General features: G+C 36.5%; 1 long non-coding RNA gene across 1 annotated transcript; it reads right to left on the bottom strand.

Annotated features, from left to right (window-relative positions):
* Positions 1-3,947: 3,947 nt before the first annotated feature.
* LOC140699015 (uncharacterized) lies at positions 3,948-4,516 on the bottom strand. The gene is made up of 2 exons (XR_012077043.1): positions 4,370-4,516; positions 3,948-4,135 (listed from the first exon to the last, which is right to left on the bottom strand). It is a non-coding gene; the product is annotated as an uncharacterized lncRNA (long non-coding RNA).
* Positions 4,517-27,853: the final 23,337 nt, after the last annotated feature.

Below are 27,853 nucleotides of genomic sequence, written 5' to 3'. Positions count from 1 at the left end.
TGGGAGGGAGCAAATATTTGGGCTCATGAATTCATTCCTTTGACAAGCATCTAGCCATCTAGGGCCAGTATCCTGTCCTTTCTTATTCTGAGGCCCCTCAGAATGCACCACTGTGAGTGGCTGCAGAGGCTGCGCTGCAGGCTGGTCTTCACTGGGCGGGGTGGGGGGGGGTGGCGGCAGCCGCTGATGACTTGATGGCTTCAGCATTCTTTGTTTACCGATATGGTTTGCAGTATTTTGCCTTCACACAGTCAATGAAACTGGAAGTGGGAGAATCAACTGTCCTTGCCTTTAAGCAGTCTTCAGAAAGACACCTCTCTGTGCCTGCACCACTGTTTGTTTGTTTGTCTTAATTTATTTTTTTATTGAAGTATAGTCAGTTACAATGTGCCAATTTCTGGTGTACAACATAATAAACTCCAAGTAAGGTACATATATACATGTATATTCGTTTTCATATCCTTTTTCATTAAAGGTTATTATTACAAGATATTGAATCTAGTTCCCTGTGCTATACAGAAGAAATTTGCTTTTTTTAAAATCTATTTTTATATACAGTGGTTAACATTTGCAAATCTCAAACTTCCAAATTTATCCCTTCACACCCCCTTTTCCCCAGTAACTCATCTACAAAACAGAAACGGACCTGCGGACGTAGTAAACATGCAGTCCCTTTCCTTTTTATTTTTTTGTATATATAAATAGCTAGAAATATGTAATATGAGGCAGGAAGTACATTCTACATAGACTTATTTTATTTTACTTTATTTTATTTCTGTAGAGGTAAATGTTTAGATTCCCTTCTGAGACAGTTGGATATATCAAAACTCCCAAACAAATCTGTGTGATAGTTCGTGAAAGTGCTCAATGTTTTCCTACCTAATTTTTATCAAAGCACATTTAGTAATTATCAGAGTATTTATATTTAGTAGTATGAAAGTCTCTGGACCATAAATTGGAATGTAAGTCAGTGAAATAATCCATTTATTTTAGGATATTATTGCCCTATTCAGTCCCATGAATCTTGAACAGATTCCATTAATCTATGGGCATTTCAGTTCATAAGTATTGCTCAGCTAAATCCCCATCATCCAGAACGCCTTTCTAAAAACTGAGATGGCATTCACATTCATATTCAAGTAAAAGAAGACTGTGGCATGTTTCTTTCAGAATAGTTCACCTCTTGTTCCCTACACGTTATTTTTGCCTGCAGAGCTGTACAATGACAACATTATAATTTAATCAATCCCATACAGTTCCTCATCTCCGTTAATTAGTTGTGTTTTGTGCTCAAGGCTAGATTATCAAAAGTCTCACACATCTCCCATACAGGACCCATCAGAAAACCGTAACATATCCGACCCAAGGAAAGTGAGATGCAAATTCTTTAGCTCCATAATTATGACTCCAGTACACTTAACATTGGTAGGTTACAAGTCTGTGCATGCCAAGGGGAAATGAGTTTATTAAAACGGTAACACCAGTTGAAAATATCAGGAAAAAAATTATATGTGTGAAATGCGTGTGTTTATATCTTGATACTTACATCCATATCGATATCTACATCCATCTCTTGCTTGGACAAAAATGTCAAATCTTCATTGTGCTGAGTCTCCTTCTCTCGCAGAGAGCTGGTGTTTCTAATTTAACAAATTGAAAAACCCGTCTCTGGTTCCTTTAGTCTCTGTGTTCTTCTCCTCCTTATTAAGAACAATTTCTCTACAGAGGTGACACTTTACCTTTTGGCTGTTACATCTATTGCCAGGGATAGGCCCACAGAAATTATTGTGATTACAGTGGGAAAAAAAAAATCAGACTGTCCTTAATGCTTATAATCTCTCTGTCTCTGGAGAAATAATACAGGGAAGGCTGTACAGTTATAAACACACCCACATTTCAGAAAACTCCAAAACGTCAATGGTTTATCATAAAGAAAGTACTCATGGCTCATTCAGTGCAGGAGGAGGAAGAGGCTCCAAGCCTGAAGTTATGCAAGGATTTTCCCTCTAGGTATTTGCCAGGGCCCAGTAGACCTCCCCTCCACCGACTGAATTCAGTCACGAGCCATAATCCAGATGGATTGTGTGTGTGTGTGTTTTAACTGGGATATAACTGCTGACGTATAACATTATATTAGTGTCAGGTGTACAACATGTTTTGATATGTGTATATATTGTGAAATAATTAATGTGTTTTTTTTTTTTCCTTTATGTCCCAGGTCTGGAGGTAGCACATGTCCCTTCTGCTATGTGGTACTGGTGTCAGAACCCAGGCGCATGGCCCTACGTAAGTGCCAGGAAGATGAGACCACTTGCCTGACCATCTGCCATGAAGAAAAGGAGGGAGGACTTGGTGAACTCATCATTCTCTAGCCTCATGTGGGTTCTCCAGCCCATATATAATAACATATGCATCAGTATATATTCATACATATGAAACAAATCGGTTGAGATAAGATCACAAATTAACCTGAAAAAAATTATGCCACCAAAGCTGTAGAAAAGTGATGCCAACCAATATGCGCTCGTGAACTACCTCAAACAAGCAGTGATGCGTTTGAAAGGGGTGGGGATGGAGTGACGTTAATACACGGCACAGATGTGCTAACAAAACAGCAGCCACCCCTATAATATAATACATAGTCACAGTTAGTCCTATTGCATGCCAAATGAGCTACACTTTGTTTCATCTGATTATGAGAATTACTTGTATCAACCCCTTTTACAGAGAGAAACGTGTTTTAGAGAGGGTAAAGATACAATGTTAAGCAACCTAATAAGTAGCTCTTAGAAACAATATTCATACCAGAGTCCATGATCAAAGACTTTAAAGTGCTACCCTTTCTTGCATAATAACCCCCCCCCCAACACACACACTTAAACTCACACTCTCTCTCTCTCTCATACACGTTTGGGGAGAGCACTAAACATACCCTTATAAGAACATATTTAATAATTTCCATTAAATAATTTGGAATTCTGAATTCTGTATCAAGTATGCCTTATCTCTTGATAGAATCATGTAGAGAATATGGGTGTGTATATGACTTGTCATGGGCGTAATGCTCATTTTATGACGAATTTAGCCTAACTCAACTCTTCAACTCCTCAATGTATTTTATTCATTCTAAACTTGTAAATAGTTTTTTACTAAAAATCTATAATCTCTACTTGAATGTAAGAACCACGAGGGAAGGTGTTTTGTCTACTTTTGAGTTATATCAACAGGACCTAATATTGCACTTGGTAAGAACCGCATGAATAATAAGACAGCTAAATGGATGAATCCCTAGATGCTGAGAATGCAGTGATGTTGATGCAGACAATACCCAGGATGTCTACCACAGAGCTCGTGTTTCATCTCACAGATCAGTGAAACAAGCAACCTCGATCTATCCAGGAACATACCATGCCAGAGGAAAGAGACGCCAATGTGAAAGTGGACCATGATAAGCCGCAAATCACCATGTACGCGCCAAGTCCTTATTTTTGTTATTACTGAAAATAAATGTTCACAACCCCTGTGCTCACTTAGCTCAGCCAAGAGAGGTTTCAGTGAGCAGCAGGTGACAGGCACATTACCCTACACAGAAGTGGCCTTCACAACGTAGGAGCTGCATGACCACTGATCACAGAAGCAGGCAAACAAGAAGACAGCCAGCAGCTCCCCTGCAAACCAGCTCCTGTACACAGAGGTGAAAAGCAAGTGTGACTGTGCAGAAAGAAGGAGGAACCTCTTGTTATCTGTAGACATTGCCCAAAGGCCAAGGTCACATTTAAAAAAAAAATGGAAAGAAATGGCACAGAGTCTTCCCCACCCTCCAAAAGTCAGTAAAGAATGAACTTCTTGGGGAAAACTTTGACATTTACAATGTTAATAGCAGCCACTGCTTAGCTGTTGCTTTTCCTTCAAGTGTCATCTAGCCTTGCTGTTATTCACACACTGCCCACGTTTCTGAACTTTTATTTCGGGAGCACCACTCCCTTATTATTCTTTCCTTTTTCTTTGGTAAAATTGTACACTGAAGGCCTAACACCACTTTCCTTTCTCCTGTCTCTGGTTATGTCATTGATGAGTTGCTACAACTCCTTCTATGGACGGGCGGTGCCTCTGGATTTCGTTAATAGCGTGGATCCTGGCAAAATAAAACAATGCAACAGGAAATCAAATAAGATAATAAAAATTGTCCTTCTGGGTTATTGTCTTACTTTATATAGAAAAATGGATGCTGAATCTGAGGCTTTTTTTCCTCTATTTTGTCAGTTCCAAACAGGTAGTTTACAACCTTGTTATATCACTGTACATGTGTTTAATTTTATTGAAAAGTAAAATTTGATAAGTACTACATTTATCTATCAATGTCACTCACCATTTTATTTATCATTCTGAATTTGCAAATTATTTTACAATCTGATCCTCATTGGCAAAAAACTTTCAGATAGATCAGACAGATGATTGACAGACAGATGCTACACCAAACACATTTACTCTTCCTTGATATGTCCCAAAGATGGTGTAATTATATTACTGTACTGTCTGATCGTGCAGTACCTCTGCTGTCATGTCTCATGCCAGAACATCAATAATTGTGATGTCATAACAGATTCTTGCCACTACTCGTCCTTATTGTTCCAACTTACTGCCTTTGAAGGAGGATTAATAAAGTGGCCACACTTAGGCTAACAGATTGCTAATTCTTACGCTCGCCCTTAAACGGTCAACTGACCTGACTGACAGGTTGCTACTCACAGTTCTAGGCCCATTGTTAAAACTAAAGCTATTGGTCTTACTGTTTTCTACTTTATTCCAGTCATTGAAAGTAATAATCATGCTTGGTCTCTGAGTCCTTCTGCAAGGAGGTCAGAGGACTGTAACCTTACAAAATAGCCTGAATTACCAAGAAGACCACACCCTGAGTGCTTTAGAGATCAAAACGTGACAACCAGTAGCCTCTACAGAATTGGTTTCCCAAAGGCATCATAATGCCATTCTAAGTCTTCTGATGAGAAAATGATTCTGTTGATCGTTATCGATGCTTTATTGTTTGAGCTATGGCTGTATAGCCATCTCACCCCCTCCCCAAGGGGGGCTCACAGTTTTGAAGGCACTAGCCTGCTGGGAGTCCACTTTGCCTGGCAAAGCAATAAAACTACATCTTTTGTTCTAAGCTCTAAGACCTTGTCTCTGGGTTATTTGGCTCCACAGGGACGGGGGCCGATCTTCAGGCAACACCTTCTTGAAAAATTAAGCAGATGCGTCACACAATGGATCATGGGTTCTAGGAGCAGACCACTTGTTATTGAACCCATTAAGTAGTTGGGTGAATTTGGGAAAAATCATTTATTTATCTTATAACCTTTAAAAAAGCTTGTCTCACTACTTTCTAGCATAATTACAGTTGAAATGTGCCAGGCCAGTATGTAACTTTTTATACACATGTAACTTGCTCTTCCTTTCTTCTTTTTAAAATAATTTGTTGATTATTTTATTCAGTAATATTATTAAATAGTAATTAATTAAATTTTTCTTAAAAATGTTAAATAAAAAGAAAGAAAAACTTTCTTTCAATTGGCTTTTATACATGTAATATTCTTGCTAATTTGTGAAATGATCCTATTTGCAGTTACTTCTAATAGCATTTTATGTTTTCTTTGCAGATATTAACTGTTTCCACAAGGGATATTATTTCCCTTTGTTAAGGAATTTCTCTCATGGTCTTTTTATCTGAAATATTTTCTCATTCTTGTTTCTAATTCATTAGTATTTGTGATGGCTAATTTTGTATGTCAGCTTCCCTGCTACAGGGTACCCTGATGAAACATTATTTCTGGGTGTGTCTGTGAGGGTGTTTCTGAATGGGATGACCATTTGAATCAGTGGACTCAGTAAAACAAATTCTGCCCCCCATGTGGGCGGGCATCCTCCAATGTGTTGAGAGTCTGAATAGAACAAAAGGCTGAAGAAGGAATAATTCACTCCCTTTTCTACTTTGCTGCTTGACCTGGAACATCTCATCTCTTCTCCTGCTCCTAGACTGGGATTTATACCATCAGCTCCCCTGGTACTCAGGCCTTTGGACTCAGACTGCATGACACCACTGGTTTCTTGGGCCTCCAGCCTGCAGATAGAAGATCAGGGGACTCTCAGCCTCCATAGCTGAGTGAGCCAGTTCCTCATAACTAATGAACACACGCACACTCAGGTGACCCTTGCATAATGCGGGGGTTAGGGCACCGAGCCTCCACACAGTGGAAAATCCTCATATAATTTGTAGACAGTGGTCCATATACACATATCCTCTGTATCCTCCATATCTGTGGTTCTGCGTCTCAACCAACCGTGGATTGTGTAGTACTGTAGCATTTACTACTGAAGAAAATCCTCGCATAAGTGGACTAGCACAGTTCAAATCCGTGTTGTTTAAGATTCAACTAAACACACCCACATTCTACTGGGGGCTCTATTTCTCTGTAGACCCTTCATATAGTACTGAGAGCTAGACTGTATTTCTTTAACCCAACAGTTAACTGCTAACCTCTTCACAATGATCTTAGATTTTGATTAGAAGAGTCTGGCACCAGAGGTGGTGGCAAAGATTTGAGGTGAAAAAGAGAAATACAGAAACAGGCTTTTCCTAGAGTGAAGTTGCTTATACCTCAATATGGTTTTGTCTAGGTCCTTTTGGGGGTCTATTATTTGTGTAAATCAATTCCTGGCATCCACACTATGAATCTCCCAAATCAATCCAAATTTTGTTTAGACAACTACTTTGTTGGGCTCCCTTTGCTCATCTGGCAGAACATGGCTGCCGTCTGTGCTTTAGAACAATATTTCACAGAACTCCTATTCCTGTATGCTTCCCAATCAGAGTTTGCTAATGAGAGGAGCTTGCTCAAGACTGGAAAGGCAGTTAGAATGATACAGTTTCCATTATTCTCCATAATTCCATTATGTCTCCAGTCAGACACCTGGAAGACATTCCCAGCAACATTCCAGAAAGCCCTTGAGAATCACCCAGTCATGTGGCAGAGTATGATCTGGGAGCTTTGCAGAGATTCTTCAGAATTGCACTAAGTCCCAGGCAAACTATTAAAGAACTATTCCCTGTGATGATGCAAGTTAAGATCTTCAGTATCAAATGTTGACTTTTGGAAGCAGCTTCTATGACCTTTGTACCCTCAGCTCTTCCAAAGTCATGGTCAGCCCCTTCCTTTAATTTAAACCCTTTATACATGCAGTATAAACAGTGGTTTCTGCTTTCCTGACCGAACCCTGATAAATTCAATCACAGCTTTAGTTTGAAGGCAAATACTTAATGTTATTTTCATTGCTTTAGAAACAAGAGATTTTTAATGAATTCTTAATTGTCTACCCTAATGTCCATTCCATGACTTGTATACACAAACCTGATCTTTCAACTATTTTGACTCTCTACTGGGAAAACACATACAGTTTTTTTTTTTTAAATGCTCCTTTCTTTGACCTACATAAGATCTCTGCTTTCTAATTCCTTTGGAAATTTTTTTTTAATGTGATCTTTACACATCTTACATCACCTAGGAAATTCCTCTTATTTCTCTTCTGTTGATGATGTCCTCCTAAAATTTGTAGCACAATATCTGAAATATATTATTTTTATTCTGACTAGATCATTTCAAGTTAGAATATTTCAATAAGAAGGAGGAGCAATAAGTACTTGTGTTCAGTAAGCCATCTTAAACAAGAAGCCAGTCTTCAAGAGATAATCTTGCTTTATCTCTCAACTACTCAGAATATCAAAATACAGAAATGTAATTTAGTCAAATAAAATGAGTGAATTTTTCATGCTATGTTCTTTATTCTGAACACTCAGGATGTATACTGATGTACTATATACTAGGACAAATCTTCCAATAAAAAAAACTATACAAATTTATTTAATCCTGTGTTTTCAAAACTTATTTGACCAATTTATTTACCAAAGATATGGCATCTTGCAATATAGTACACTTCAAAACATGTATCTGTAAATTTGTATAACATGAAGATTGTTTATGAATTGCATCTTTACGTAAAAAGCCTGTATATATTGGTGTTGACAGATTTTTCTGCATTATTAGTTTTCTTCATTTTTCATTTTATTAGGTAGAATTGTTACAATTTGACTACATACATACAATCTATTGTATGTAAATACATATACACAGTACACTGTACTTTAAAAAAATTTACATATATGTACTGCTCATTGTTTCTAAGAGCATTTAGAGTTTTAGCTTTTTAAACTTACATAGTTGTCAAAGGAATAAAGCCAACCACAAAATAAGAATTGATTCAAAAAGATACATACACCCCGTTATTAACAGCAACATTATTTATAATTGCTAAGATATGGAAGCACATATCTAAGCAATAAGTGCACATCAATAGATGAATGGATAAAGAAGATGCAGCATATAGGCATTAGTGGTTTTTAAGAACATTTGGAACGAACATTGGTGTAACAAGACAATATAGCTGAAGAACAGTCATGGGTATGTAAGTAGCACTTACACATTCTTTCATATAGTGTATATTTTTATTCCCTGGTTCTTAAAGAAACTGACATAGTAGAGGGAAAAAAAGTAGATATAGAACGACATGAAAGAATCCTAAAAAAAAACAGAATACTATTAAAACACCACCATATTCTCTGATTCCAGTAATTATTCTTTTATTGTTCTTATTGTTTTTAATTGCTTCTTTTGCTTTAACAATCCCAGGGTACCAGTGCACTTAAATACTAACTAAATTATGTAGAACAAACAGCTGCACCAATTAATAAACCATCGGACAAGAACAACATGGAAATAGCAATAAGATCTCAGTATTTTTAAAAGGTCATACAGCATCTTCATAGAGTGATCATTTACCAGTGTGACTAATAATGTTAAGTTTTGACATCCATACAAATAAACTATCAACATGTATGCTGGTGAGTTTCCTATTAATTGCATTCCTACATTTCACACTAACACTACAAGTTTGCCTATAACTAAGAGTCAGTAATATATCTGTTGTGTATCTGTCCAACATCACCTTCTTAAGGTGCTGAAACTGGAGAATAATGTCATTTGTCCTTTCATGTGAAGAAAGTACACCTTGTGTATTCCTAGTTCATGACTCTCCCATAATAAACAGCAGTTACTGGCTGAAGATTATCTTCTTTTTTTCCTTTCTCTGCAGCAAACAAATTCTTACCATCTCTTTCAGAATTCTATCAGATATGTCCTATATCCCCATTTGCTCTGTTGCCTAGTTTGTCGATCCATTTCCTCTCAACTGCATGAATTCAGCATCCTCTCCATGGTTCTTCCTGGAGGTCATCTCTCATTATAGTAAGTGTTCTGTACTGCTAACAGAATTTTTTCTCCCCCTCTTCCCCCCAAAAATTCATAAAAGTATTATTTGACCTAAAAATATTTTCTGGTTTGCATTTGCTTGTAGGCTGTTTCAAAGTCCTCTGCAAGGCTTATTAGATGCCACATAGCATGACAGTAAATGCATTTCTCTATTCACTTCACAAATATTTTTGAGTTTGTGCTAGAGCCCAGGGAATGTTATAGGGGGTGGGGATAGAGTCACATACATAAGAGAGAAAATAAACAATCAGGCACTGTGATGGTCTTTTTTTGGGTCAGTCTGGCTAGGCTATAGTCGCCAGTTATTCAGTCAAACACGAATCTAGGTGGCTATATGAATGTATTTTGCAGATATGATTAAGGTGACACCATTACAAAGCTTAAGTAAGGGGAATTGTCCTAGATAATCTAGGTGGGCCTGATCCAATCAGTTAAAAGTCCTTAACAATGGAGCTGATGCTTCCCTGATTAACAACTCTGCACATCTTTCTCTGTCTGACTTGTTTCAGTTAGAATAATGTGCTCAAGTTCCATTCACATGGTTGCAAATAGTAGGATGTTATCCTTTCTCGTGGCTGAATAATATTCCACTATGTTTGTGTGTGTGTGTCTGTGTGTAAAATACACATCTTTACCTATTCATCTGTTGATGGGTACTTAGGTTGTTTCTATATCTTGGCTATTGTGAATAACGGTGCTAATTATTGCTACAATGGCAATCACATTACAATATAAAAATTCAGCAAGTTGATTTGCTGTATATCTTAAATTTACACACGTTTTATGTCAAGTATAATTCAGTTTTTTTAAAATGGGGAAAGAAAGAAAGCTGCCTATAGATAGCAGTTTTAGCCCTGCCAAAGAGTTTCAAGTGCTTCCTGAATGCCTACCTTACCAGCAGGAATCCAGACTTGATTACCAACCCTGAATCTCAATAGCAAATTATTTACAATCAGTCTCTTAATACAATACACGTTTCCTACCGGGTCTGCTTCTGTGGTTTAAATCTCATTGTTAGAGGCATATGTTAGAAACCTTAAATAAACACGTAATAAACATGGACGACACAGTGTTTACTGTGCTCGGTGCTACAGTGTGAAAGAAACGCAGCAATTCAACATGATTGACTCTTTTTTTCATTCCTCTTATTCTATGTGTCTTTTAATGATGATGATATCTGAAATGACTATACCTTTAGCTTAACTTTTGCTAAACAAGCTTAGTTCTGATCAACTATACAGAATTTCTCCCCAGCTACACAATGATAGTAATAATAATTGTTGTGCTAGTAATCCTAGTAGGCTGCTTTAGTGACCAGAAACCAGCATACTCACTGCACAAATACTGTCTCCTTCAGTCCTCATGACAGTGTTATGATGCAGACTTTGCTATTTTTTCTTATTTTTCAGGCAAAAACCTGAAGCATAGGGGGGTTCTGTAATTTACCCAATGCCCAACGTCCCCCAAGGCACAGCCAGAGTTTGAACCTGACTCTTTAACCAACATGAGAATTAGCCTCTTCCTATACTAACTTGCTAGTTTTATTTCAACCCTGACATCTATGGATACTATTTTCCCACGGGACTGAGGTAAAATAACCTATAATCATTGTATGAAATAACTTATTATATCAAGAACATATCAAGATGCAATCCAAAAAGCACCTCTTCTGTAAAGTCTTTACCAACCATCAGCCAGAATCAGTCACCTTTTTTCTCTGAACATGCGTAACACCCTGCAAGTATCCCTATTTCAGCTTGGTACGTTGAAATGGCATGTATGTAAGTACTTCTCCTGATTAAGCTGTATGTTCCCTAAGGGCAGCTGTTTTGTTTTATTTAACTAAATATCCACTCCAGTGCCTAGAATAATGCCTGGAGGTGAATAAGTAATCAATTATTATACAAGTTGCATATGAATTAATTAATTTAAAATTCTGAACTTCCCATTGGCCTGGTTATGTATGAAGCGCACCATTTTAAAAAAGAAGAGAAATTAAGATGCCACGTCTGTTTTCACCACCATACATCTCCTAGGGCTTGAGATTCCATGATGTTTATCACAATCCTCCTTCTCCTCCCTACGTTTAAACTGTTTTCCTTCGTGTCTTCTAGATTAATGGCCATGAATTTTGATGGGTTTCCTTCAATGTAAGTCTCTTCATGTCTCATAAAATATTCAACATCTAATATCCCAAATGTTGTCACCAAGGACCAAGTAGTTTTCAATATTTCTGACAATAACACTGTGGCAGCACATTTTATTTTCCAACCATGGGCAAACAAATATACATTCTGATGCTGGTGCTTGTTTTATAGAATGAGCTTGACATTCTTCAGTGGAGAGGAGGAATCCATGTTCAGTCCCCTGGAATCTCAGTGGAACTTTATAACTGTGTTAACTAACAGGATGGAATGGAAGTGAGACTGCATCATTTTGTGATTTCTGAGGCTGGACTACTGAGAGCAATGCTGCTTATGTTCCTCACTCTATTGCAATGGTTGCCCTGGGAACCAAGCCACCAGCTGGTGAGGAAACCTCTGTCGCACGGTGAGGCCGCATACAGGTGTTCAGGCTGACGGCCCAAGTTAGACCATCAGGACGTCCAAGTATCAAGTGCAAAGCATGAGAGTGAATGGGCCTTTAAGTGAGGGCTGACGTCAGCCTTCAGGTCTTTAGCTGAGGTCACAGACATCATAGGGCAGAGATAACTTACATTCTGCCTAAAATCCTGATCATAGGAATTCTGAGGGATAATAAAAGATTACTGTTGCTTTAAGCCACTTAATTTGGGTAATGTATTAAACAAACTGCGATAGAAACATAGTCAAAAATATATTTTGCATCATAACCCAACACACACACACACACACAGTTACATACACAAAGAAAGCAAAACTCGCATCACAATACTTTCTTTCACTATGTGTAATGAATACTTGTGAATGAAAAATACTGCAAACCCTATCAGTAAACAAAGACTGCTGAAGCCATCAAGTCATCAGCGGCTGCCTCCACCCCCCAGTAAAGACCAGCCTGCAGCCCAGCCTCTGCAGCCACTCACAATGGTGCCCTCTGAGGGGACTCAGGATAAGAAAGAAAGGACAGGATACTGGCCCTAGAAAGCGAGATGCTTGTCAAAGGAATGGATTCAATGAGTCCAAATGTTTGCTTCCTCCCAACCATAGACAAGCACTAAATTCTTTAACTTGAGATGCCTGGTTTTCTTTAGTTAACAAGTAATCTTTTGTTGTTCCAACTACCTGGTCTCTGTTGTAAAGCTCCTGTATATCCTAGCTCCTCCCCTACCTCTTGGGAGCAGTCCCTCAGAGCCATCTGAGAGGCTGTCATCCCAGGCTCCAAGGGGTTTGCGTCCTCAGAAATGTCCGCCAAATGAAACATAACTCTCAACTTTTAGGCTGTGCATTTATTTCAGTCGACAACTTTAACAGTGTTATATTGTATGTTATTATATATACTGTATTTTAATCTACCGTTATTATTTTGGATACTTATTTCATTGAATACACTGATTTCATGATACAATTCTGAGCCACAACCGGTAGCTTAAAAAATATAGTTTTAATGAAAAAAAGAATAATTTTCTTTAAGAAAAATTATAAATCAAGTAGTTTCATGAAGGTGAAAAAATGGATACTGTTGCTATAATTCTGTACTTTTCTCAGGAAAGAAAATGTGTCTGTACTAGGACTATGATCTAAATATTCCTTCAGGAATTTAAAAAAAAAACAAAACCAAAAACAGCTCTAGGTTTATGAACTCCTGGAGTTTAAAGGCAAGCTTGGGCAGGCTGGCTGTGACCTTTGGATCATCCATTCTAGCTTTGAATAAATTATTTGAAGCAAGCATGAAAAAAATTGCCTTGTCTAATTCATTTTTGAGTACAAACTACAGTGCAAAAAATTTTTAAAAGGCTTATAAGGAGATCTATGAGACTTAAGACCTTTTTGCACTCTTAAGATTGACTCTGTTATTGGTCAGGAACATCACAGCAAAAACATCAGTAAATAGAATCACATCTCCAATAATATTTTCAGTTTAGGGCCATTTATGGCTATTTCTACCAAGTAGGAAAAGAAAAGCAATTGAAATTTTAATATATGTCTTACTACACTACTGAATAAAAAGCCTTGAAAGAATGGAAGAGAGATTTAAAGAAAAAAAAAGATAAGGGGGAAAAAAAAAAGGAGAAAAAGTTACTTGTGTTTTGCAAACCATTGGAGGCTTGAAAAGTTGGAAAAATTCTACTTAAGCCAGAAAGTCATGCAAGGTCTTCTTACCTTGCCTTAAAAGGAAGCTATTTCAGCATTCTTCTTTTCTTTAAATTGTCAGTGTTTGGTAAAGTGAAAGACAAAGACAATCAACAGTAAATGTGCTATCTATCTGATGGGTGTTACACAAATGGGAGAAATATTTGCATTGCAAATGAATGACTAATAATCTCATTCCTGACCAGAGCCCTGTTTTCATTGCAACATTTTCCTTTAGCTCTTGTAGAGTTCTAGATATTTTTAATACACTAAAGTCCTACCATTAAGATGGTAATCATACACTTCTCAAGATATTTTTAGATGTGTTAATGAGGAAGGCTGAGATCAGTAAAACAGCAAGAACCATTAAAAATTAGATTTATTTGGCACTATCCATGGTGTTTATTTGGATTTTTCATTTCATCAGTTTGGAAAATATATTCTTTAATGTTAATCAGTTTGCTTTGAGGATATCTGCACTTTCCTCCCCCATATAAATGCACGTTCACTTACACTTCTCTCAACTTACTGCTAGATAAGCTGAGACCCCAGGATTTGGGGTGAATACAAAAACAGTTTGAAATAAGTAAGAATTTGATAATAGAGACACTAGATTGAATTAACTGCCTCAGAAAAGCATTGACTTCTTGTCCCTATAAAGATTTAAGATAATCGGTTGAAGTGATGGAGGCCAAAACTTCTGAGTTAAGTTTTAGGAAAGAAAATAGAGTAAAGAATTTATTACACGAGAAATTATTTAAATACATAAAACAGATACCATCCAAGATAACTCAAGAAAAAAGGGTAAACTTGAGGATCATAAAGACATGGAATTGATGGATGACAGGAAGTGACAGAATGAACTAGTGAAATCCCAGGCATCAGGCACCAAGGCAGGTAGAGTTTAATTACCATCTGTTCCTGTATCCCAGGGATTGTTTTTGTTGGTCCTTCGTTTTTGTTTCTTGAGGGTTGGGGGGTTTAGTTTTCCTGTTTTGTATTGCTGTTTTCCCTCTGAATATCAGATTCAGGATAAATTGTTTTTAACTCAGAGTTTTGGCTCAACTATAACTTAGCTTTCTATGTTGCTATGGATTTATTTCAATCCTAAAGCAAAAACAAACTCCAAAATAGCAAGAACAAAAAACCCAGTTGTATCTCTTGGTTCAAATATGGAGCTGAGGTGGAAGAAGGGGGACAGAGAGAGACTGAGTTATCCCTTAGTCAGATGTCCAACTCAGTCCACTCATTAAGGCTTGCAGGGTGCCTCTGTGGGACAGGGTGTCCCCATATGATCAATATGGCTGCCCAGGCCACCTTTTCAGCAAAAACTGAAATATATGTAGAGCAGGAACAATAATAGGTATGACTCTGTTATCAAGTGCAGTGGTTAGGACATTTTGCATTTTCCTATCTCCTGGATTTTCTATATCTCCTTGCAACTCCTTGATTACACATTTTTCTTGTTCTATGAGGATAGGGAAGTCATACTGATTGAGTTTCTATGTGCCAATCACTGTGCAGGTTTCTTTTCACATGGGGTCTCCATTTTCTCATCAAATTCCAGCAGTAACAACTTAGCATTGATGCTAATCATCTCCAAGTAACACTAAATCTCAAGGAAATTAGGAGAGTTGTTCTAAGACACAGTCCAATGTGTAGGAGGGCTGGTGTTCAAGCCAGGTCTTACCAAATCCAAAATTCAGTCCGCAGGGTCCATAATTATCCATGCCAGACATTCTAACTAGACTGTAAACTACTTAAACTCAATAATACTGTCTTCTGTTTCTTGCTGAACACAGTACTGTCTTAGCAGATTGTAAACTCTTCAAAATAAGTCATACTGCATATTAGCTCTGTTAATATTTATATTAATGACACATAGGTTTAAACAGTATTCCACTTTTGTAATTAAAAAAAAAAACAACTATGTTGATCCCCAAGGTGACTTCACAGAAGTATTAAAATCATTATACTTTTAGGGCTAAACTATGAGACAAATAATAAAAATAAATAAATAAATAAATAAACCACAAACATATAAACTAAAACGACTTCTGATTTCTTAGGCAAATATCTGACCCACAACGAAGGACATTCCTTCTTAGTCTATGACTTTTTCTCAAGTAAAATAACTACATATTAGGGAAAATCAACCAAAACAAATTCAGGTTGATTTCTTTTTAAAACATATACTATATACAAACGAAAAGTTAAAACTCAATCCAAGTTCTGGAGAAAAGTAATTTACTGAGACAAAATCCATTTACTTATATTAATGTATTTAGAAGTTCACTTTTCATAAGGTTAGATAAAGATTCAGAGTATAATGCTTATATCTTTTAATTATAATTCTTTCAACGTATTCTTTCTTTACTGTATTTGTCTCAAAAATAAATGTCTCATGGCAAAAACCAACCAAAGTGGAAAAAAAATTTTGGTCTAAGGGCAAGTTTCTTTCCTCTTAACCATGTTGCAAACTTTTTTAAAAAAGATAAATATAATTTATGTAATTTTCATTAGAAAAGAAGAAAATCATTCTGTTTCTAAATCTACAGATGTATTCTCCAGCACATTAAGAAATGTATCTTCTAATTTCCAAGCACTCATTTCCAATTGTTCATTAATTTTACCTATTTTACATGGGCACATGCAACTGACAAAAGAGAGATGTATTTGAACCTCAAATTGGCCATTTAAATGTAAGCTATTCCTTCGTTCAATCTGACTTTAAATTTGTGAATAAAAGTGAAACCAACTCCAGCTGAAATTAATTTAATAACCTTGTGGCATCAGGGAAAATGGGCATGGATTTGTTTTTGACTGAGATAAATTTTCAAGTTAAGTTTTTCTCTCTGCTTAGCTTTGCAGTTACCCTTAAGGCATTAATCTATTGAAAGGGATAAGATATCATCTTTCAGAGGAAACATGTCATAAATATTTTGATAAAGTATTTGTAATCCTCAAAAACAGGTGGCTGTTCTATAAAGATTGTCAGCTGAGAAGGCTTTGCTGACAGAATCGCATTAAACAACTGCAACTGGGTTTTGCGCTGCAAAATCGGATGCTTTCTTCCATTAATCAATCAAAACTGGCTGATTTTTCTGACAGCTGCAACTTATAAGACCTCATTTTGTACCCTTTGCTCTATTACCGACTAATACCTTAAGTGAAGCAAAATGGGCTCTTGGGGTGAAGGGGGGAGGGGTAGAATAAAAGATTAACACGTCAAGAGGAGAAACATGAAGGATGTTGATTTAACCTTATAAATACGTGGGGAAAGGGAAATATTACATCTGTGAATGAAAAATACTGCGAATCATATCAGTAAACAAGGAATGCTTAAGTCATCAAGTCATCAGCGGCTGCTGCCACCCCTCAGTGAGAACAGGCCTGCAGCCCAGCCTCTGCAGCCACGCACAATGGTGCACCCTGAGGGGACTCAGAATAAGAAAGGACAGGATACTGGCCCTAGATAGCGAGGTGCTTGTCAAAGGAATGAATTCAATGAGCCCAAATGTTTGCTTCCTCCCATACATAGAAAAGCGCTAAATTCTTTAACTTGAGATGTCTGGTTTTCTTTAGTTAGCAAGTAATCTTTTGTTGTTCCAACTACCTGGTCCCTGTCGTAAAACTCCTATATACCCTAGCTCCTCCCCTACCTCTTGGGAGCAGTCCCCCAGAGCCATCTGAGGGGCTGTCATCCTGGCTTGAGTCCTCCCGCCAAATAAAGCATAACTCTCAACTTTTAGGCTGCGCATTTATTTCAGTCGACACTAAGGACCGTAGGGAAAAGCATCTTCCAGGAAATTTATATCATGGAAAAGGAGGCCCCCTATTGATAGTGATAATGAAGTAAGGAAAAGGTTCACTTTCCTCTGTGGCTTCCCCTTGGCAAATGGCATACCATCCCTAACTGATTTGGGGGTTCTGGTTTCCTTTACTGACATTTGGATGATATATTTGGATGATATATTTACATTACTAAAACTCAAATTGTGCTTTCATAGTTTTAGCATAATTGTATATAACATTAATATATTATTTGTAACTTTTTACTACTGAGCAGATAAGGAAGAGATATCTTTTTTTTTTAATCAATTTCCCTAAAATTCAAAGGACTCAAGGCACAGATGTGTCATTCCACATGATATGATAGGCAAGAAGTAGGCTTAAGTAACACTCTGGCCTATTACTGTCTGTCAAATTCCTTCCAGTATATATCATTATCTGAAATTTCCTTTTCATTTATTTTTTGACTCTTCAATTTGTATCGCCCCTTCAATACAATGTAAAATCAATAAAAGCAAGGATTGAGTTTGCATTGATCATCACTCCACTGTATCCTCAGTGTAAAAAGCAATGCCTTCTATACAGTATGTCCTTAACAAATATATGTTGAAGTGTGAAGGAAAAACCGGGCTGGTCTAACAAGATAACTCACAAGTCTAGGAATGTGAAGGAGAGGCTGGGCTGGGCTAACAAGATAACTCACAAATCTAAGTATTGGAATACTGATCTGAGTTCTGCTAGAGTAACTTGTAAATCTAGGTTAATTAGTGTTGGTTTGCTGTTCATGTTTTTTGCTAGCCAGCTGGGTTTTCAAAGATACATATCTGGCTTTGGAATGTTGGTTTGCTGCCTCCCCGCCTCCACTTTTGTGATGATGCTGCTGCTAAAGCTGTTCCATGCCTATTGGCTGAATACCCCAAGCTTGTACTTTACCCTATAAAACCTCATGTGCACGTCTTGGAGGTGCTCAGAGCTTCGGAGCAGAAGCCCCTCTGAGCCTGCAGGCATAATACATCTGAGTACTCCAACCCTCCGAGTGGTGCTTGTTTCTTGACTGGCCTGCCGTTTCCGTAACAGAAGAAATCTTAAATGCCAGCCAGGGTAACCATAAGGTTGTATCTGCAGTATACATTTTGTGCTCTGGAGTAATTCACTTTTTTCATTTACAAAAGTAATTCATTCATAAAACACACATTCTGTAACTATCATGGATGAGATGAGGCATTATGCTAGGTGCTTCAAACTGAAAATGGGTAGGACAGCACCCTTGTTTATAAGGGTTCACGGACAGGTGGGAAAGAAAAATAGGACAACTGAACATATGATAAAACTTTAGACATCTCTAGAACCCTCATTTCTAAAAATGTGTTGATAGTTTGTTAAAAATATCTTATGCTGGACTTGATGATCTATTTTCAATTATTATATTGTCTTACAAAATATTAATATTAATCTGATTTTTTGGTCTCTCTTGACATTCCAAAAATTAAGGTCATTGATCTTCAGAAGATTCTAGACTGTCCCTCTCCAAACTGCAAACGTGGACACATTTTCACCATTTTTTCCCCTCTAAAAACACTGCAGATTGCTGACTGTTGGTTCCTGGTAGTAGTGTACCTGTGAGCATATGATTTTGGGAGGCAGTGTGGCCTTGAGTTCTTATTTATGGTTCTTCTGTAAATTATTACTGACATGCACCAATGTCTTTTCATTTTCAAATGAGTCGACTGAAATAAATAAAATTATAAACAGCTTTTCATCTTCATACAATTACAAATTTATACAATTAATAACAGATGCAACTAACAAGACCATTTTAAAAAAAGAAACCAACCTAGATATTTTGAGGGATTGTTTTTATACGATAATTCTAATGTCTCATTGTGAATTACATATAATAAACGCAGTATCTTCAAGATGTTCAAGTTGTGATATTTTTTGGATTTGGGAAAAGGCACACAATAAAACTAGTGCCTGTAAGTTTTATGTAAGAGTATCCTGCAGACTTTGCTCATATAAGGCCAAAGAGTAATTAAAACGAACAGATTTAGTGGAAAAAAATGAAATGAACAAGGAGATTAGTATCATTTACATAAAATTATTTTCATTTCGATGACACCATATCAAATGCAAATCAATAGTAAGCCTCTGAGACAGTTTGAACCTCAAATTTCATGCTTTATTTCTGAGACATTGATCAGAAAATAAAAAACAGCCATCAAATAGAAACTGAAATATTAATTTTTCTCCATCTTCCTATCTATTTTTGAGGGCAAGAAGGATTTCTTTTGATATGAAAGTTTAAATGGTTCAAGTCAGGGGGTTAAAACTAGCAACCTCTACATGTGGAGTGGGTATTTTGGTAATTAAACCTTGAATAGTGTTGACAAGGTCAGTAAAAGTTAGAGTGGAAAAGTATTTTTGTGTATGATGCTATCAAAGAGTTACATATGGCTTCCATCAAGAATGTTGCTCTCCTGTTTCAGAAAGGGCATTTGAAATTATCTGTCATTTCTGCTTTCAATTGCCAGTGTATAACTTTGGAATCAAATCTTCTCTGCGTGTTCCTCGGCAAAACCCCCATTTGTTCTGGTATTAAATACTCATATATTCCTATCAGCAAAGTTTGCCCTATCCTCTGGTGTTTTCATTCACTTCTGGTCTTCAGATACCTCTGTAATTAATCAATTACTTTAGATGAATCCTGCAGAGATGTCCTGGGGTTGAATAATTATACAAAATGATTAACTCGTCAGCTTTGTGGTCTGTTGATAGAGACATGAAAACTATAACATGATCTATATAGTATAATGCCCTATTACTGAGTCATTGTACGTAAATGTCCCCAGTGAACACAACTCTGTTAAAGAACAGGGAATGTAATTTATTTTGCAATAGACAAAGTGTAAAAAGTTGTACTAAGGCATATAGACAAGAAAACAGAAAACAAAATATTTGAACTTCAAAAAATCTCACCAGATAGTAATTAGGGCATCCGTATTCCAGCCCTGCCTCCTTTACTCATAAGTCACTTCATGGGAGCATGTTAGTCACTGATAATCATTTCTTTATCTGTAAATTTCAGGGGCAAACTAGGAAAAAAAAGAATTAACCATTTATTTGCTGATTGCTTCTTCTTTGATCTTCCTGCTTATTTGAGATAGTCACAGCATGGTATGACGTATACCAGTTTAGATATATTTTGTTCTCCAACTCTTTCATTTGGTTTCTCAAATTTTGCTCAAATGAATTCCCTCAGGCAACCACAGAAGTGACCTGGAGATCAATGGGTTTGATACGTCTAACATCAGATCTATGTATATCTACAGTTGTACCCATCTATTCTATACCTAAATGTATATCTATATCATGTGTCTATCTTATCCATAGCTGTAACTGTCTCATCAAGCTCTCTGATTACAGGGTTTAAACTCAAGTGCCAAAAGTAATATCGTATCTTAGAAGGAGTATGGGTTTAGCGAACAGAAACTAAAGTTTTGTAATACCTGAGTCAAACTCATTTCTAGACACTGTTGCAATTTATATGCTACCACAAGCTTATGAATGCCTATTTCACTGCATCCTCACTGGCAATAAGTCTTTGCTTTAATTAAAATCTTTGTCATTTTGGTGGGTAAGAAAAGTGATACTTTAATTATATTAGGTTAATGAGAACTGGATCAGTATTCAGTCTGTTCAGACTTATGCAATGCATTTATGACAGGAAAAATAAAATAATGGCACTGTGCTGTACTAATATTAATTTTACCACCTAGAAGTAAGAGGAGATCTCAAAATATTTTAGCAGAGATTATTAAAATGAGATTTGAGTCATCACAAAGGATTCAATAGAACAAATATGCCAAACTTAGATATTCAAGTCAAAAATCCTGTGATATAAACCAGAAAGCCAATTTATAGACTGATAATAAGCAATTCAAATGCCAAAGGGAACAAGTATTATAACCACCTTAAATGACTCAGCCAATTCGAGAGAAGCTACCATTTGATATAAATTACATTTTATATATGAAGAAAAAAGTTATAATCCGATTATGGTTTTCTGTTGTTAGTTATAGCTCTGAAAAGGCTAAAAAAAAGCTAGTAACCAATTTCTGTAGCTCCCATGAATAATTAACTTTATTTGGATTTGGAAAGCTAGCAGAATTTCTCCCTGAGTGTTTGAAGTGGGCAAAAAGTTATCTTTGTGCCTTTTTTTTCCCCCTGTGTTTCTTTATTAATCTGTTTGGGTTGTTCCAACAGAATACCTTACACTGGGTGTCTTATAAACAACAGAAATCTATTTCTTATAGTTCTGGAGACTGAAAAATATAAGATCAAGACATCAGTAAATCTGGTGTATGATGAAGGTGCACTTCCAAGTTCAAGGATGTCCATATTTTTTTCCATGTCCTTGCATGGCAGAAGGGATAAGGGAATTCTCTGGGGGCTCTTTTATAAAAGCACTAATCTCATTCATAAAGGCTCCACCCCCATAACCCACCGCCCAAAGGCCTCACCTCCAAATTCTATCACACTGGGCATTTGAACTTAACATAAAATTTTGGAAAAATACACATTCAGTCTATAGAAGTTTCTTTGGCTGGAAAAAAAAAATCCCCATTACATTTTTATTATACTAGTACTTCTACCTAAGCGCAATTCTTGCCAGCTTTGAAGTCTTTTTCTCTTTTCTTTTCTTTTCTCTTAAAGGTGGCTTTGTACTTTGGTTTATTTTACATTTAATTCTCAGAGAGTGACATACTTCCTAAATTACTTCAAGGACAGGATTTCTCAGGATAGTCCTAAAGTATGGAAAAACAGTCTCTACTTGAGAGGTTCTGGAGTAAGAAGACTTTAGGTCTCAGCTTTCTCAAGTCACTAGATTTGTGACCTTGACAAAGCCTCTCCCCTCTGACGATTGTTTTCCTCATCTGAAAAGTGGACATAATAAGAATGCCATCACTGAATTTTGTGGAGAACAAGTGATACACTGCATGCCAGTGGTTTTTCAAATCTGGGAGCATATTAAAGCAACCTGGGCGTTGGGATTTCTGCAACAGCTTAGGCTGTTTAATGTGTACCTAACTTCCTCCTGAATGACAATCTTGTAGATGTTAGCAAAAATTCTGACTCTGCCGGCGAGCCTGTGGTCAGATTAGCCATAACTAACGTTGGACTCTTACGTGCATATACCTTTGAGTACTGCATCATTTATTTCAGGTGTGATTTGCGTTTTGGGATCGTAATCAAGGCATTCTTCATCTATGTTAGGATAGGGACTATCTCAACCATAGCCATTTGGCGCAAAATGCGAAACTACTCCTGGATGGGGAAAGTGGTTTTCTTCCCCCAGCAGGCTTGGCAGACCCTGCGCTTGGTGTGTCAGCACTGCAGCTTCAGTAGAGAAGATGGCTGTTTTCTATCTCAGGCTGAAATCAGGGAAGGAATGGAGTAGAGAAAAGCTTAGGCTATTCAGTTAGAATGGGCTACCTGACAGAAATGGCTTGATTTGTAAAGGAGACACTGTCTGAATTTTACTGAGTGTCCAATGCATACAATGTAGCTCCCAAACCTATAGCATGACATTATTATATTGTGATTTCATAAGATGGATAAACTTAACTTTCAGAGAACTGAGTATCTTGCCTACATAAATGATGGATTTTTCATTTCTAGCTAATAACTAGTTCTCTTTCCAGTTACACACCATCCTATATTGGGTAATAGGACAGAATTAGGCCAAATTTAAGGAGAAAATAAAACATAAAACATATTAACGATCCCAAAGGAAACATTCAAACTACTTTAGCACTCATTAGCTTTCATAAGAAGAGTGATAGAAATGATAAACTGATAGCTGGAACCACAATAAAATAAACACTTTCACATTGGGTCCTGATAGACAAAGCAAAAATTAGTATTTTTAATAATGAATTCTTATAATGAATAAAGACACTACTTGCAGTAAATATTCCAATCTATTCTGAGCAGCAGAAGTCTATTTAACTTAAATGATTTCATATTTGGCATTACAAACATCAGTTCTCATGATAATTTAAGTAATGAGCCAGCCCCTCCTTTACTTTAGGTGAAGGGCAACCTATGGTACAGTTGATTATAACCCAACATTTAGGCTAATCAAACTGGATTAGGATTTAAGCATGACGATTAGAAAACACAAGCAAGCATAATGAGCCAAAGTATTTCACAGACTGAGTTACTGCAAATCCCTTTGGAAGAGAAGCAGGAGACTTGAGTGTAGAAATTTGGCAATTTGAGGAAGGTGGTACCAGGAATAGAGAACACGAAATTTACCAGAAGACATTTACCTCTTACTGGAGCAACTTAATTCTGAGCCTTGATCTCTCTATCTGTAAATGAGAATAAAAATACCTACCTCATGGAACTATTGTTCAGATCACATGACCATGTAAATTAAGTCCTTGGCACAAAGTTTTATATTATAGTAAAAATGATTAGTATATGTAAAGTTCCGACTTAAAACAGAGAATATGCCTTTTTGGCAAGTATCTGAAGAAAAATCCTCAAACTCATTTTGCCTTGAGCTTTAAAGAGAACTTCAGTGATTCCCATACTGAAGAAATAGTATAGAGAATAGCATAATAAAACTAGAGGTTAACACAAAACAACAACAACATGCTGGAAACAAGCAAACAAATTCTCTTTTAAACACCTTGAATAAGATCTTAAACAACTCTCATATCAAAATGGAAATGCAAACTAAACTAAAATAAGGATAATGAAAAACTACATGTGAAAACAAATTAGACAGGGATAAGAGTTTTAGAAGAAAATATAAAGTCATATATTTTCATATTCTTACAATAATGAACATCAAAGTCAAGATGCTAGAAATAGAACAAAAAGGAATCTTACAGAAATAGAATAATCTGCTTTTAACAAATCTAAAAGTGAAAATTCATGAATAGAGAAGCAAAAATTAATAGAACTAATAAATAAATTTAAATACTTGCTCAATGAAAAGGAAAATAAAATAAATCATTATATAACTTAAGTGATATAAAGAAATAGAAGAACAAAATACACATATATCTTCAAAGATAATGGATAAACCAATCACAGATAGAAGGGAAGATATTGTACAAGACTGTTATGCTCAGATGTAAACAATCAATTCTCAATTCAATGACTAATCACCATGAAAAAATACAGCAAGAAAATTAATCTCCAGAGATAAAGAGTTATACAGAACAGTTGTTAAAAATAAATAATGTTATCAACAAGATATTTCACAGGAGATTTCTACTAATTATTAAGAGAATAATTTCAAAGTCACTTAAAGGATTCTAGAGCAAATGAAAAGAAGGATTGTTTCTGCTTACTTTATTCTAATACTACTTCACTACCAAAATCCAACCAGGATTGAGCATTCTTACATACACACAAGCATTCACACACACACACACACACACACACACACACACACACACACACACATATATTTCAATTTCCAATTTCCAATTAGAGAGTGGTTATATCATACAGAACAAAAACACATAGAAACATCCTGTCACAATGGAACATTATTCCTTGTCCAATAAGTCCATTTCTTGCACTCATAAAAGTTACTTAGCAAGTAGCAAGAGTGTGTTAGCATCCAGGTTACCAAGGATGTTTTCCCCCATGCAGCCACTGAGATACAGGATATTAGTGGGTTCACCATGTCCAAAATCCACTTCTAAGGTCAGCCACCCAGAAGTGGAAAAGGACATGGGGCAGTATCATGGGGAAGGCCTGTACAGGTCAAACCTGGAAAGATCCCACATCAATCCCATTTGCACTGAGTTGATTAAAATGCAATCACATCACAAGCCCTGACTGCAAGGGAGCCTGGGCAATGCAGCTCCTCTAAGGTCAGCCATTTTCCGGCAGTAACTTCATGCTAAGGAAAATAAAGCACTCATTTTTGGAGGAACTGTAGCCCATTTCTCAGGGTAGTTGTGAGGATTAAATGAATTAATACCTGCCAAATGCTAAAAATAATGTCTGGTATATGGAAGTTTTCCAATAAATAAATCACCTTACAGCTCATTTCCATTTACCCTCATTCCTACTCTAATTTATGGTCTTATTACTTCCCATATGTTTCAGTTCATTTTCAAGCTTTAAGGCAAAGATCTCAAATCCAGTGATTTTAACAATAAGAAAGTATTATAATATCATTTAAATGAAGTCCTGAACTGTGGCAATTCCAAAGTTGTTGAATTCAGTATCTTAAGAACATCAACTGTTGTGCAGTTTCTTGTATTTTATTTATTTACACATTTTTATTTTCACAATTCAACATGTATTAAAATGTTGTCCATATGGGTTGCTCCCATCATAAATAGAAAATGGTCTGGGGAACCCAAGACACAAGACTATTAAGAAAAAACAAAAAAAGATTAGAGGCAAGGACACTTCTTTCTGTATCTTTTATCGATGCAGAAACATGAACTAGAAAGCCTCAGGAAAATTCTCTTAATCTTGTTTGCCAGAACTAGTTCACATTTCCACTACTAAATTGGCAGAAGGATTAACCAATCAGAATTTGAGCCTCAAGTTAGGGAGAGGGCATCTTCTTTTCAATCAAGGGATGGAGAGAGGGAATCACCTTTATCCCAGGAGGAAAAAAAGGAGCCCAGATTTTCAGGACCTAACCCACAGCGCCTGCTACAACGTATCATCCAGTGCCTAGGTTGCCATAAAGTTCTATTACTTTTTTAAATTACTCTACCTTTTTCTACTCTGTTAATATTCCCTATGCTACTGCCAGGTGAATTTTCCAAGTGGACAGCTCTTATTTATTCCATCTCAAAGAGCTTCAGTACATTGTACACCATTTAGGTCTACAAGCCTTTGCTGACTTTCTGCTAGCATCTCGTGAATAGTACACTTCGCTGTGCACTCACTGGACCTTCTGCTTTGCATTCTCTTTCCCTAGATCTCTAAAGAGCTCCCTCCATCACCTCATTCAAGTCTTTGCTCAAGTGCCATATACTTCGGCAAGCCCTTCTCTATCTATCCTTATGTAAAACTCAAGCTGCCGCCAACCTCCCCTATTTCCCTTCATACTTATGTTTGTTTCATATGTCATGTTTCTTGTACATTAACTTTATCTGACATATTTTGTATGCAACACTTGTCATTTACCATTAAACTTTAAGCTATTAAAAATAATCAAGCAGATTATAAGTTCTGAATGCGTGAAGGTTCTAAAGATCTACAAAATGCAAATGAAATCATGGGTTGAACCTTGCTTTTAAACCTATTCTTTACATTTAAAACTTTTGTTACTGTTCTTCACGATTGAATGCCCACACAGCCCGCACAAGTCCAAGGTTAATTTTATTCAGCATTTCCAGTTATATCAGTTTTCCTTCTAATTGTGCAAAGTTTACAAAAATTTTATTTTTGTTTTTATATTAATTTTATTTTAAAGGTTAAAAAAATAACAAATATTAAAATAATTGCATAGATGAATGCTATTGAACAAAGAGGTAATACCACTTAAGACTTGCTATTGGTCCAGTAGGCAGCATTTTCATCCAAAAAATTGAAAGTGTCTTCATCAGTAGGTATATTCTTTTAAATTTAGTGTTTGAAAGGGGGTTTGAGAGAGTCAGTTATAATGTAAGAATGTAAAAACAGTGAAAATTCAAAGACTCAAAATGACAATTTAAAACGTATACTTACCGATTTCTTCCAAAAGGAAACATTCAGATCTTCTATATATGCCCTGTGGATTATCAATTTTATGTTGTCCTGAAACCCTCTCTAATAGCTTCATTTCAAAGTTTAGTAGATGGTCTTATGGTTTTAAACAATTGTTCCTCCCTCTACAGTCAAGAGTATTGTATGTCCCTTCCTATTGTCATGTGATGTTTTCTGATCAATGGTATGTGGCTGGGCATGGACACTACATCTGAGCAGTTGTTTCAAAGAGAAGTCAAAAGTTTCCATCAGGCATCTTGCCCGTCTCCTTCTGCCATACAAATGGTATGTTCCAAAGAAGGGCTGCCTGTTAGCCTGGGTCCTGGGATGATAAGACACTTAAATAGCACCAAAACATCTACAGCAGTCACCAATATGCAACACAAGGAAGACTAAATATTTACTGTCAGTTAATGAAATTTGGGGGGCGGGGTTGTTTCTTACTGAGGCAAATAGATTTTACTGTGACCTACAATAATTTCCCACTTCCTAGTGTCCATACTTCTGTGTAATCCCCTGCCACATATATATATGGCAAAGGAGACGGGATGTCACCCCTGTGATTATTTTATGTTAGATAAGATGTTCCTTAGTCGATGAGGTCAAGAGAACCCCCCATGGCAAGGAACTACAGGTGGCCTCCCGGAACTTCATGCAGACTCTAAAATCTGA

This window comes from Vicugna pacos, chromosome 10 (genome assembly GCF_048564905.1).
Source record: "Vicugna pacos chromosome 10, VicPac4, whole genome shotgun sequence".
Classification (NCBI taxonomy): Eukaryota; Metazoa; Chordata; class Mammalia; order Artiodactyla; family Camelidae; genus Vicugna; species Vicugna pacos.
This window is presented reverse-complemented; position numbering and strand designations above follow the sequence as displayed.